The following is a 13,944-nucleotide window of genomic DNA, read 5'->3' as shown; positions in this document are numbered from 1 at the left end:
CCTAATGATTGGAAATTGGCAGGTGTGAAGCCACTTCAAAAGAAGGCCATCGCTGATCCTACTACCCTCTCCAACCTATGCCCGATTTCCTTGTTACCCATTCTTTCTAAGCTGACCGAAAAGTTTGTCAATAGCCAACTGACTAACTTTCTGGAGAAGAATAACGTTCTCCACCCCAACCAGTCAGGATTTCGGTCAGAACACTCTACCGAATCAGCCCTATTATTCACCGCTGAAACCTTAAGGGCAGCAATGGATCAAGGAAAGCAGGCCGTCCTCATTCTACTTGACCTGTCGGCAGCCTTTGATACCGTGTCCCATAACATCTTAATGGACCGGTTGGCTGCCGCAGGAGTAGGAGGACAGGTGTTGGCTTGGTGTAGAAACTTCCTTACCGACAGGCGCCAAATAACTGTGTTAGGCCCATACCAATCTGAGGCTAAAAACGTCAGCTCAGGAGTGCCACAGGGCTCCAGTTTGAGCCCTGCTCTCTTCAATCTTTATATGGCACCTCTGATGAGTTTGATCGCGTCATTCAAGATCAGCTCGATCTCTTACGCTGACGATACCCAGTTGATTTTGGTGTTGGATAGGGAACGACCAGGTGCCGAAGAAGATCTTAGGGATTGTCTTGCAGCAATATTCAAATGGATGAACAACAACCATTTGAAGTGCAACGCCGGACAAACGGAAATTCTACCAATGGGTAATCTCAACCTTTTCTCCCCTACAGCATGCTGGCCATCAGATGCTGAAGTGCCACCCAACACAATTGCATCCGCCCGCAATTTGGGCGTTAAATTTGATGACCATCTATCTTTTAAACCCCAGGCTGTAGCAGTAGCAGGCATGTGCTTTCAAATTATTAAAGCACTCAGAAAGTTTTTTGACCTTCTGCCTTTATCGGCAAGAAAAACTGTCGCTGTAGCCTTAATCAATTCTAGGCTGGACTACTGTAATGGACTCTATGTCGGGGCAAATAAAATCGTCCTTCATAAACTACAGATGGTCCAAAATGCGGCAGCACGTCTCGTACTACGCCTGCCTCGTAAATCGTCAGCCTCAGCAGCCTTGAACACCTTACATTGGCTGCCAATAGGGAAAAGAGTCTTATTCAAACTTCTTTTAATCACTTTTAGGGCTTTTTACAAACGTGGCCCATCCTATCTTCAAAATGGGTTTAAAAGATACCATCCAGCGCGCTGTCTGAGATCTGCAAATCAGAACCTACTCACTTTACCCCACTTCAAACTCGTCACTAAGGGTGGCAAATCCATCTTTGTACTGGGAACCAAAGCCTGGAATAAACTTCCCCTCTCCTTGCGATCTATTCCACAAGAAGCCCTTTTCAGGAAAGCACTGAAAACTTGGATCTTTTCTCTGCCTGACGCCTTTTGCAAGACCTTAGTGTAATGTGTGTGTAGAAACTAGGACATTCTTTTCCGTTTCCAACCGGTCCATCTAAGTTGGTGAGCGCCAAGATACTCCTTGGAGTGGAAGCTGCGCGGTACAAATGTCATTTACATTTACATTTACATTTACAAGTTGGAGAGGAAGGTCAGGAGGAGTAGGGGAAAGTGAGGATGATACCTGCATGAGTTTTGTGTAGACCTCCTGGACCGCTACCTTTAGTAAGAGGTATTTGGGAGCAAAGGACAAGGGCAAAGCAAAGGTAGAACATAAGGTGTGAAAGGGCAAAAAGGTGGAGTGTGAGAAGAGTTGTGAAATCCAGATCCAACCTTTGGATCTCCAAGACTTCCAGTAAAAGGGTTTAACACAAATTAAAAGGTACTTATTATGCCAAATAGTAGATGAGAGAAAGTCAGCAACAGTCGTAGGAGGGGGAGGACTGGAGGATAAGAGGAGTTTGACAGTGAATTTATGAATGAGAGAAGGAATGGAGGAGGGTTTGCGTGAGAAAGAGATATATTCAGCAAAGGAGAAAGGGGAAAGGAAGAGGCGCTCAACCTTAGTCCACAGAGGGTATGGTGAAGCAGGGTCCTGTAGCCAGAAACAGGCTTGACGTAGCAAAAATGCCTTCTGATATGCTGGGAAATCCGGAAAATTGACCCCACCTTCAGAAGCGGGGCAAATGAGCCTAGCAAGGGACATTCTGGGTTTTTTGTTCTGCCATACAAAGGAGGAAAGGACCGAATTAATTTTCTTGAAAAATATGGTTGGGATAGGGACAGGGATATTAGAAATTGTATATAGGATGATGGGGGATAGCATCATCTTAATGGTGTCCAAACGACCCCACCAGGACAGGTAGAGAGGATGCCACCTAGTTGTGAGGTCAGATAATTTCTGAGTACATTTAGTCAGACATAGAGAGATGGTGTCGGGATGGAAGGGGTGATGTGCAAGCCTAAATACTTAATGTGGGAGGGACTCCAGGTAAAGTTGGAGGCGTTGAAATCAGGTTTAAAGGTGAATTTTGTCAGGGGCAAAATTTCGCATTTATCGTTGTTGAGCTTATAGCCAGAAATTAAGGAATAGTTCCGCACTTCCTCTAAGAAAGCAGGGATGGAAACAGCGGGATTTGAGATGAAGAGCAAAATATCATCAGCGTAGGCAGCAAGTTTAATAGAAGACTCTGCAGTCTGAAATTCGTGAATGTCAGGGTTCTGGCGAAGCTTGGACAGGAAAGGTTCTAAAGCGAGATTGAAAAGGAAGGGGGAAAGGGGACAGCCTTGGCGAACTCCTCTACCGAGGTCAAAATAAGGGGAAATTTGACCGTTCGCATAAACAGCTGCTCGCGGATGTGAATATAGTAATGAGACAAGGGAAATAAATTTAGGGCTGAATCCAAACCAATTGAGAGTGTGGAAGAGATATGGCCACTCGACCCTATCAAACGGCTTCTCGGCATCCAGGGCTATCGCTGCAAGGGAATGTTGGAAGTGGGATGATTTTGACAATATGTTAAATAAAAGTCTGGTGTTATCAGTAATATAACGACCTTTACCAAAACCAGATTGCTCTTCACCTAAGAGATCAGGTAGTAAGTGATCCAGCCTGATCGCCAATGACTTAGCGAAAAGTTTATAGTCAATGTTGACAAGGGAAATGGGCCTGTAGTTTTTGCAGTGCTGCACATATTTTCCGGGTTTGGGTATTAAACAAATGTGCGCATCGGAAAAGGTCCCAGATGATGCACCCAGCGCAGCAAAAGTATTAAGAAGGGAATGCAATTTGGGAATCAACAGTTTGGAGAAGTGAAGGTAGAACTCAACGGTAAAACCGTCTGGTCCATGGGCTTTATTGAGTTTGAGACGATGGAGTGCGGTAAATAGTTCTTTCTGTGATAGGTCAGCATCTAAAGAAGAAAGATTGAGAGGAAAGTGGGCAGGCTTTTGAATAGTTGAGAAGAAATGTGTGAGAGAGTGAAGGGAAGGTTGGGTATCAGAGGTGTATAGAGTTTCATAAAAGCGGGAAAATGTAGCAAGGATATCGGCATCTTTGTGTTGTAAGTGAGCATTGGTGTCAAAAACAGATTCAATATTCATCCTGTTATGCTTGATCTTTAAATAATTGGCAAGAATTTTCCCAGCTTTATTCCTACCACCATAAAACGTAGCGCTTGATTTTAGCAAATATAAGGAAGCATCTGCTGTAGACAATTCATTATACTTAATCTTAGCAGCGACCAAAGCTGTCAGACTATCTTGGGAATGGGAAGTGAAAAAGGCGTGTTCCAATCGCTTAATGTCATGAAAGAGATTGTTAGTGATTTGGCGAGCAGTCCTGCGTGATTTTGCGACATAGCCAATGATGAAATCACGCGCAGCTGCCTTGAAAGCGTCCCATACGATGTGTTTCAAAATGGGCTGAATATCATTTAACAGAAAAAAATCATCAAAAAAGGCAGTAAAGGAAGTAGAAAATTTGGGGTCTAAGAGGAGGGCATTGTTAAAGCGCCATCTCCTAGGTCCGTCAACCTTAGGGATCACGTCAAGGCTGACTACAACAGGGGCATGATCCGAAAGTAAGATCGGACCAATTTCAGCCGTAGTGAGCGTTTGTGCAAGATTGTGAGAGACAAAAATGTAGTCTATGCGCGATTGGGATCGGTGAAACGGAGAGTAAAAGGTAAACTCCCTTAGAGACGGATTACAGAGTCTCCAAGTGTCAACAAGTTTATGTTGGGATATGGCTTGAGAGAAAAGTTTGTGCGACTTAGTGGGGACATAAGTGGCATCAGAGTTCCTGTCTATAAACGGGTCCAGGGGTTGGTTACAATCCCCAGCAAGGATGACATTTTCATCCATAAATTGGGTGATACGTGGAGAAAACTCAGCCCAAAAAAGGGGTTCGCCAGTGGTGGGTCCATAAACATTAAGAAGAGAGATTGGAACACCTCTAAGTGATAGTCTGACATGTGTCCATCTGCCATTAGTATCGGATTCTTGGGAAAGGACTGTAAAAGGAAGTGACCTGCGGCATAAAATTGCAACACCATTGCGTTTACCATCACCTTGCGAATAGAAGGCTTCGCCCACCCAACCCCTTCTGAGCTTAGCTGATTCTATATCAGAAAGATGGGTTTCCTCAAGGAAACCAATATCGACATTCAGTTTGGCAAGGTGTGATAGAATGCGTTGACGCTTAATTGGGGAGTTTATACCCTTGACATTCCATGAAACTATATTCAGAGACATGACATGTATATTAGTTCAATAAATAAATGGTAAATAGAACAGGAAAAACAACCCATGGATAGGAACAAATAGAGAAAAGGGAAATATGCAATGAGAAGTAGGAGGAGAGGAAGAAGGAAGAGATGAACAAAAATGAGATAAAGTGCACGAGGAAAGAGTGACGTATAAAATCGTGAAAGATTCAGGAAGGTCGAACTAAAAAAAGAGAGAAAAAGAAGAAATACACAACCCGAAGTAAGCATATGAAAGAGGAAGAGGGGAAGAGGATAGAGGAAGAAGAGAAGGAGAAAAGGGATGAAAACTGTGCAAGAAAAAACAGCATCCAAGAATAAACAAGCGAAAGAAGATACAAGGGAAAAAAACAGGTTAGAACAAAAAACTGAGGAAGGAAACATGCAAATAACATACCTACAGAAGGAAAAAACAAGAAGGAACCGGGGAGGGTTAGGGCCACATGGGTGAGGCAACACATCCAGGGTCAGCTCGACGAGGAACCAGGGAAACATCTTGGAATAAGGAAAAACAACCTGCAGGGTAAGGAGAGAGAACAAGAAGGTGAACCATGGACAAAGGTAGGAGCTAAAATAAAAACATCAGTTTTGTGAGCGTTAATGAAGCTTTGCAAGCGTACTGGGTCTTCATAGGTGATAGTTTTGTTGTTAAAGGTGACCTTAAACAAACAGGGATGGTAGAGTCCATATCTTGCACCCATTGAACGTAGATCATCTCTTAAGTTCAAGAAGGCCTTTCGACGATTTGCGGTAGCTTTCGCATAGTCCTGGGCAAAAAATAAGGTGGATCCGGACCATGACAACTTGGGGGCCGCTTTGGCGGCCGCCAGGACCTTCAGGAGATCTGTGTACTCCAGGAAATAAAGAATGATGCCTCTCGGTCTTTGTGAAGAGGAAGCCATCGAGGGCAGGCGTCCCAGCCGGTGAGCACGTTGGATGTTAAGAGCGGTTCCTTCTGGAAGACGAAGCAATTTAGGAAGAAAGGAGGTAAAGAAGGCAATTGGATCTGAACCTTCAAGACCTTCCACCAGGCTGTAGATGCGAAGATTATTGTGTCTATTTCTGTTTTCAAACTCCTCGACCTGTCTCTGAAGGGTGGGCACTTGAGAGTTCAGGTTAGTTACTGTGGAACAGGTTTCCTGAAGAGATGTAACAGAATGTTCAACAGTGGAGACTCTCGTGTCAATCTGTGACCAGTTATCAGTGAGCGCCTGGAGTTTGACATTAGTTTCTTCCATGAAGGGACGCAAGGTCCTAATTTCTTCCAGGAAAGGCCGGAAAGATCTTATCTCATCCAACAAGAGTTCCACGGAAACGCCAGAGGATTGTTTAGGCGGTGATGGGGGATCCTTTTTTAGTCTTTTGACGTTGGTTTTGAGCGGAACCGGCTGTGAAGATTCCATTACTGTGTCGGAGCCAGATGAGGCAAGAGAATCCTCTAATTTGGAAAAAGCCGAAAAAACGTTAAAAAAGCAGGCTTAGATGTGGAGGGCAAGCGTAATGAGGACTTAAGCCTACCCATAAAGAGGGCAACAGAGTACGGCAATCACTAAATATATGCAAGTGCCCAAAAGAGAAAGAAAAAGAAAAAAACAAACAAGAGAATGGACAGTCAAAAAAGCTTCATGGAAAATAGAACCCACTTGCTGTCGAAAGCATCGCAGTAAAAGAAGTACTCTTCGCACACAAACGCTGGACAACTGAGCCGATAAGGCTAGGATGCACAACGTAAAGGTGATTGCAAAATCCTGGGCCAGGCAAAGGCAGAGGCGAGCGCGAATACCTGAGCGCAGACGCAGAGTCAGGCGTAGTGAGAGAACAGCCTGTGAGAACACAAGCGTGCTATTGAAATATGTCCAATACCATAAAAAACAAAAGAGGTGCAAAGGACAATTGTAGCAGATCACAGAAGAGCAGCAGCAGCAACCAGTTCAAATGAAGTGAGCTGAGGAATGGCCAAAATGAACGTAAAGCTGTGCCTTCACATCATATTTAAATTAGTCACATTTCATCTTATGAGCAACAGGGATATAAGCATTGTAGCCGACTCAAAAACGGGTGTTGAGGCACTTCCACATACCCAGAGCCGCAGAACGCCACTCAGAATGCAGAATTGAAGACGAGCAGCTGCACAAAATGGCGACAAAGGCTGTCTGTGAGGCAATGTAAAGTGGGCAGGCAGAAGGCAATCAAGAATAGATAGTGCCCCAAATTGTTAAGAGAAATAGTCATATGTAGATGCAGGCACAAATAGAGCAAAAGGCAGGCACATTACCGTTGAGGTAGCAGGATACTGGCATGTGAAATAAGCGTTAGAGAGCGCACCGGGCAGACAAAATGGCGGGTGCGAAACGGCCGAATCCCTGCGATGCGCTCCTGCAAAGTTCTCCATCGCAAAATCACGGAGAACCAGTCGGAGCAACGCCGCGATGTCCTGAAGTGCTCCGGTGAAGAACCATGGCATTTAGATAGAAGAAGGTGAGCAGGAAGCGGTGTAGTCCCTAGAACCGCTGCGGAGCTTCACCCAAGCGCCGCCATCACCGACGAGCGCTAAGCCACGCCCTGTGCGCCTGCTGTCTATCATAGGATTTTACTAGAAAAACTAACCTTCCTAAACAAAACCCTAGACATAGACATATTCTTAAACATTCCACACATTATATGTGTGCTGTACAGTGCAGCATGCTAACTGTCCAGAGAAATGGAAACACTTCTCCATATTATGGTCGGCTTCAAGTAGCATTGTGTTGATGCAAAGCCTGGTTTAGCTATTTTAGTATATTGGGCTCATTATCAACAAGCATTCGAAATGCAATGGGTCTCGGATTTATTTGAGTTAGAACTAATGGCATTGTAAATGGCAATGTCTTTTAGCCATGTGTTATGGAGTGTATGCATGTGGTGTGTAATGGAATTATGTGGTTTGGATTGGAATTGTTCACCCTGCACGCTCACACACTGTTCACCCTGCACGCTCACACACTGTTCACCCTGCACGCTCACACACTGTTCACCCTGCACTCACCACTCTGCACTCACCACTCTGCACTCACCACTCTGCACTCACCACTCTGCACTCACCAGTCTGCACTCACCAGTCTGCACTCACCAGTCTGCACTCACCAGTCTGCACTCACTACTCTGCACTCACTACTCTGCACTCACTACTCTGCAATCACTACTCTGCACTCACTACTCACTACTCTGCACTCACTACTCACTACTCTGCACTCACTACTCACTACTCTGCACTCACTACTCTGCACTCACTACTCACTACTCTGCACTCACTACTCACTACTCTGCACTCACTACTCTGCACTCACTACTCACTACTCTGCACTCACTACTCTGCACTCACTACTCACTACTCTGCACTCACTACTCACTACTCTGCACTCACTACTCACTACTCTGCACTCAATACTCACTACTCTGCATTCACTACTCACTACTCTGCACTCACTACTCTGCACTCACAACTCTGCACTCACTACTCACTACTCTGCACTCACTACTCTGCACTCACTACTCACTACTCACTACTCTGCACTCACTACTCTGCACTCACTACTCACTACTCTGCACTCACTACTCACTACTCTGCACTCACTACTACTCTGCACTCACTACTACTCTGCACTCACTACTCACTACTCTGCACTCACTACTCACTACTCTGCACTCACTACTCACTACTCTGCACTCACTACTCTGCACTCACTACTCACTACTCTGCACTCACTACTCACTACTCTGCACTCACTACTCTGCACTCACTACTCTGCACTCACTACTCTGCACTCACTACTCTGCACTCACTACTCTGCACTCACTACTCACCACTCACTACTCTGCACTCACTACTCTGCACTCACTACTCTGCACTCACTACTCTGCACTCACTACTCACTACTCTGCACTCACTACTCTGCACTCACTACTCTGCACTCACTACTCACTACTCACTACTCTGCACTCACTACTCTGCACTCACTACTCTTCACTCACTACTCACTACTCTGCACTCACTACTCACTACTCTGCACTCACTACTCACTACTCTGCACTCACTACTCTGCACTCACTACTCACTACTCTGCACTCACTACTCTGCACTCACTACTCTGCACTCACTACTCACTACTCTGCACTCACTACTCACTGCTCTGCACTCACTACTCACTACTCTGCACTCACTACTCACTACTCTGCACTCACTACTCTGCACTCACTACTCACTACTCTGCACTCACTACTCACTACTCTGCACTCACTACTCTGCACTCACTACTCACTACTCTGCACTCACTACTCTGCACTCACTACTCACTACTCTGCACTCACTACTCTGCACTCACTACTCTGCACTCACTACTCACTACTCTGCACTCACTACTCTGCACTCACTACTCACTACTCTGCACTCACTACTCTGCACTCACTACTCACTACTCTGCACTCACTACTCTGCACTCACTACTCTGCACTCACTACTCACTACTCTGCACTCACTACTCTGCACTCACTACTCTGCACTCACTACTCACTACTCTGCACTCACTACTCACTACTCACTACTCTGCACTCACTACTCACTACTCACTACTCTGCACTCACTACTCTGCACTCACTACTCACTACTCTGCACTCACTACTCATTACTCTGCACTCACTACTCTGCACTCACTACTCACTACTCTGCACTCACTACTCACTACTCTGCACTCACTACTCTGCACTCACTACTCTGCAATCACTACTCACTACTCTGCACTCACTACTCTGCACTCACTACTCACTACTCTGCACTCACTACTCACTACTCTGCACTCACTACTCACTACTCTGCACTCACTACTCACTACTCTGCACTCACTACTCTGCACTCACTACTCACTACTCTGCACTCACTACTCACTACTCTGCACTCACTACTCTGCACTCACAATTCACTACTCTGCACTCACTACTCACTACTCTGCACTCACTACTCTGCACTCACTACTCACTACTCTGCACTCACTACTCTGCACTCACTACTCACTACTCTGAACTCACTACTCTGCACTCACTACTCACTACTCTGAACTCACTACTCTGCACTCACTACTCTGCACTCACTACTCACTACTCTGCACTCACTACTCACTACTCTGCACTCACTACTCACTACTCTGCACTCACTACTCACTACTCTGCACTCACTACTCTGCACTCACTACTCACTACTCTGAACTCACTACTCTGCACTCACTACTCTGCACTCACTACTCACTACTCTGCACTCACTACTCTGCACTCACTACTCTGCACTCACTACTCTGCACTCACTACTCACTACTCTGCACTCACTACTCTACACTCACTACTCACTACTCTGCACTCACTACTACTCTGCACTCACTACTCTGCACTCACTACTACTCTGCACTCACTACTACTCTGCACTCACTACTCTGCACTCACTACTACTCTGCACTCACTACTACTCTGCACTCACTACTACTCTGCACTCACTACTACTCTGCACTCACTACTACTCTGCACTCACTACTCTGCACTCACTACTCTGCACTCACTACTCACTACTCTGCACTCACTACTCTGCACTCCCTACTCTTCACTCACTACTCACTACTCTGCACTCACTACTCTGCACTCACTACTCTGCACTCACTACTCACTACTCTGCACTCACTACTCTGCACTCACTACTCACTATTCTGCACTCACTACTCACTACTCTGCACTCACTACTCACTACTCTGCACTCACTACTCACTACTCTGCACTCACTACTCTGCACTCACTACTCACTACTCTGCACTCACTACTCACTACTCTGCACTCACTACTCTGCACTCACTACTCACTACTCTGCACTCACTACTCTGCACTCACTACTCTGCACTCACTACTCACTACTCTGCACTCACTACTCTGCACTCACTACTCTGCACTCACTACTCACTACTCTGCACTCACTACTACTCTGCACTCACTACTACTCTGCACTCACTACTCTGCACTCACTACTCTGCACACACTACTCTGCACTCACTACTCTGCACTCACTACTCACTACTCTGCACTCACTACTCACTACTCTGCACTCACTACTACTCTGCACTCACTACTACTCTGCACTCACTACTACTCTGCACTCACTACTACTCTGCTACTCTGCACTCACTACTACTCTGCTACTCTGCCCTCACTACTCACTACTCTGCACTCACTACTACTCTGCACTCACTACTACTCTGCACTCACTACTACTCTGCACTCACTTCTCTGCACTCACTACTCTGCACTCACTACTCTGCACTCACTACTCTGCACTCACTACTCTGCACTCACTACTCTGCACTCACTACTACTCTGCACTCACTACTACTCTGCACTCACTACTACTCTGCACTCACTACTCACTACTCTGCACTCACTACTCTGCACTCACTACTCGCTACTCTGCACTCACTACTCACTACTCTGCACTCATTACTCTGCACTCACTACTCTGCACTCACTACTCTGCACTCACTACTCACCACTCACTACTCACTACTCTGCACTCACTACTCACTACTCTGCACTCACTACTCTGCACTCACTACTCTGCACTCACTACTCTCCACTCACTACTCTGCACTCACTACTCACTACTCTGCACTCACTACTCTGCACTCACTACTCTGCACTCACTACTCACTGCTCTGCACTCACTACTCACTACTCTGCACTCACTACTCGGCACTCACTACTCTACACTCACTACTCACTACTCTGCACTCACTACTCTGCACTCACTACTCTGCACTCACTACTCTGCACTCACTACTCTGCACTCACTACTCACTACTCTGCACTCACTACTCTGCACTCACTACTCTGCACTTACTACTTACTACTCTGCACTCACTACTCACTACTCTGCACTCACTACTCTGCACTCACTACTCACTACTCTGCACTCACTACTCTGCACTCACTACTCACTACTCTGCACTCAATACTCTGCACTCACTACTCTGCACTCACTACTCACTACTCTGCACTCAATACTCACTACTCTGCATTCACTACTCACTACTCTGCACTCACTACTCTGCACTCACTACTCTGCACTCACTACTCACTACTCTGCACTCACTACTCTGCACTCACTACTACTCTGCACTCACTACTACTCTGCACTCACTACTACTCTGCACTCACTACTACTCTGCACTCACTACTCACTACTCTGCACTCACTACTCTGCACTCACTACTCTGCACTCACTACTACTCTGCACTCACTACTCACTACTCTGCACTCACTACTCTGCACTCACTACTCGCTACTCTGCACTCACTACTCACTACTCTGCACTCACTACTCACTACTCTGCACTCACTACTCGCTACTCTGCACTCACTACTCACTACTCTGCACTCACTACTCACTACTCTGCACTCACTACTCTGCACTCACTACTCTGTACTCACTACTCTGCACCCACTACTCACTACTCTGCACTCACTACTCAATACTCTGCACTCACTACTCTGCACTCACTACTCACTACTCTGCACTCACTACTCACTACTCTGCACTCACTACTCTGCACTCACTACTCACTACTTTGCACTCACTACTCTGCACTCACTACTCTGCACTCACTACTCACTACTCTGCACTCACTACTCTGCACTCACTACTCTGCACTCACTACTCTGCACTCACTACTCTGCACTCACTACTCTGCATTCACTACTCACTACTCTGCACTCACTACTACTCTGCACTCACTACTACTCTGCACTCACTACTACTCTGCACTCACTACTACTCTGCTACTCTGCACTCACTACTCACTACGCTGCACTCACTACTACTCTGCACTCACTACTACTCTGCACTCATTACTACTCTGCACTCACTACTCACTACTCTGCACTCACTACTCTGCACTCACTACTCTGCACTCACTACTCTGCACTCACTACTCTGCACTCACTACTACTCTGCACTCACTACTACTCTGCACTCACTACTACTCTGCACTCACTACTCACTACTCTGCACTCACTACTCTGCACTCACTACTCGCTACTCTGCACTCACTACTCACTACTCTGCACTCACTACTCACTACTCTGCACTCACTACTCTGCACTCACTACTCTGCACTCACTACTCTGCACTCACTACTCTGCACTCACTACTCTGCATTCACTACTCACTACTCTGCACTCACTACTACTCTGCACTCACTACTACTCTGCACTCACTACTACTCTGCACTCACTACTACTCTGCTACTCTGCACTCACTACTCACTACGCTGCACTCACTACTACTCTGCACTCACTACTACTCTGCACTCATTACTACTCTGCACTCACTACTCACTACTCTGCACTCACTACTCTGCACTCACTACTCTGCACTCACTACTCTGCACTCACTACTCTGCACTCACTACTACTCTGCACTCACTACTACTCTGCACTCACTACTACTCTGCACTCACTACTCACTACTCTGCACTCACTACTCTGCACTCACTACTCGCTACTCTGCACTCACTACTCACTACTCTGCACTCACTACTCACTACTCTGCACTCACTACTCTGCACTCACTACTCACTACTCTGCACTCACTACTCACTACTCTGCACTCACTACTCACTACTCTGCACTCACTACTCACTACTCTGCACTCACTACTCTGCACTCACTACTCTGCACTCACTACTCTGCACTCACTACTCACTACTCTGCACTCACTACTCACTACTCTGCACTCACTACTCACTACTCTGCACTCACTACTCTGCACTCACTACTCTGCACTCACTACTTGCTACTCTGCACTCACTACTCACTACTCTGCACTCACTACTCACTACTCTGCACTCACTACTCACTACTCTGCACTCACTACTCACTACTCTGCACTCACTACTCTCCACTCACTACTCTGCACTCACTACTCTGCACTCACTACTCACTACTCTGCACTCACTACTCACTACTCTGCACTCACTACTCACTACTCTGCACTCACTACTCTGCACTCACTACTCTGCACTCACTACTCACTGCTCTGCACTCACTACTCACTACTCTGCACTCACTACTCGGCACTCACTACTCTGCACTCACTACTCACTACTCTGCACTCACTACTCTGCAATCACTACTCTGCACTCACTACTCACTACTCTGCACTCACTACTCTGCACTCACTACTCTGCACTTACTACTTACTACTCTGCA

This window comes from Lissotriton helveticus, chromosome 7 (assembly GCF_964261635.1).
Source record: "Lissotriton helveticus chromosome 7, aLisHel1.1, whole genome shotgun sequence".
In the NCBI taxonomy this organism is placed as follows: domain Eukaryota; kingdom Metazoa; phylum Chordata; class Amphibia; order Caudata; family Salamandridae; genus Lissotriton; species Lissotriton helveticus.
This window is presented reverse-complemented; position numbering follows the sequence as displayed.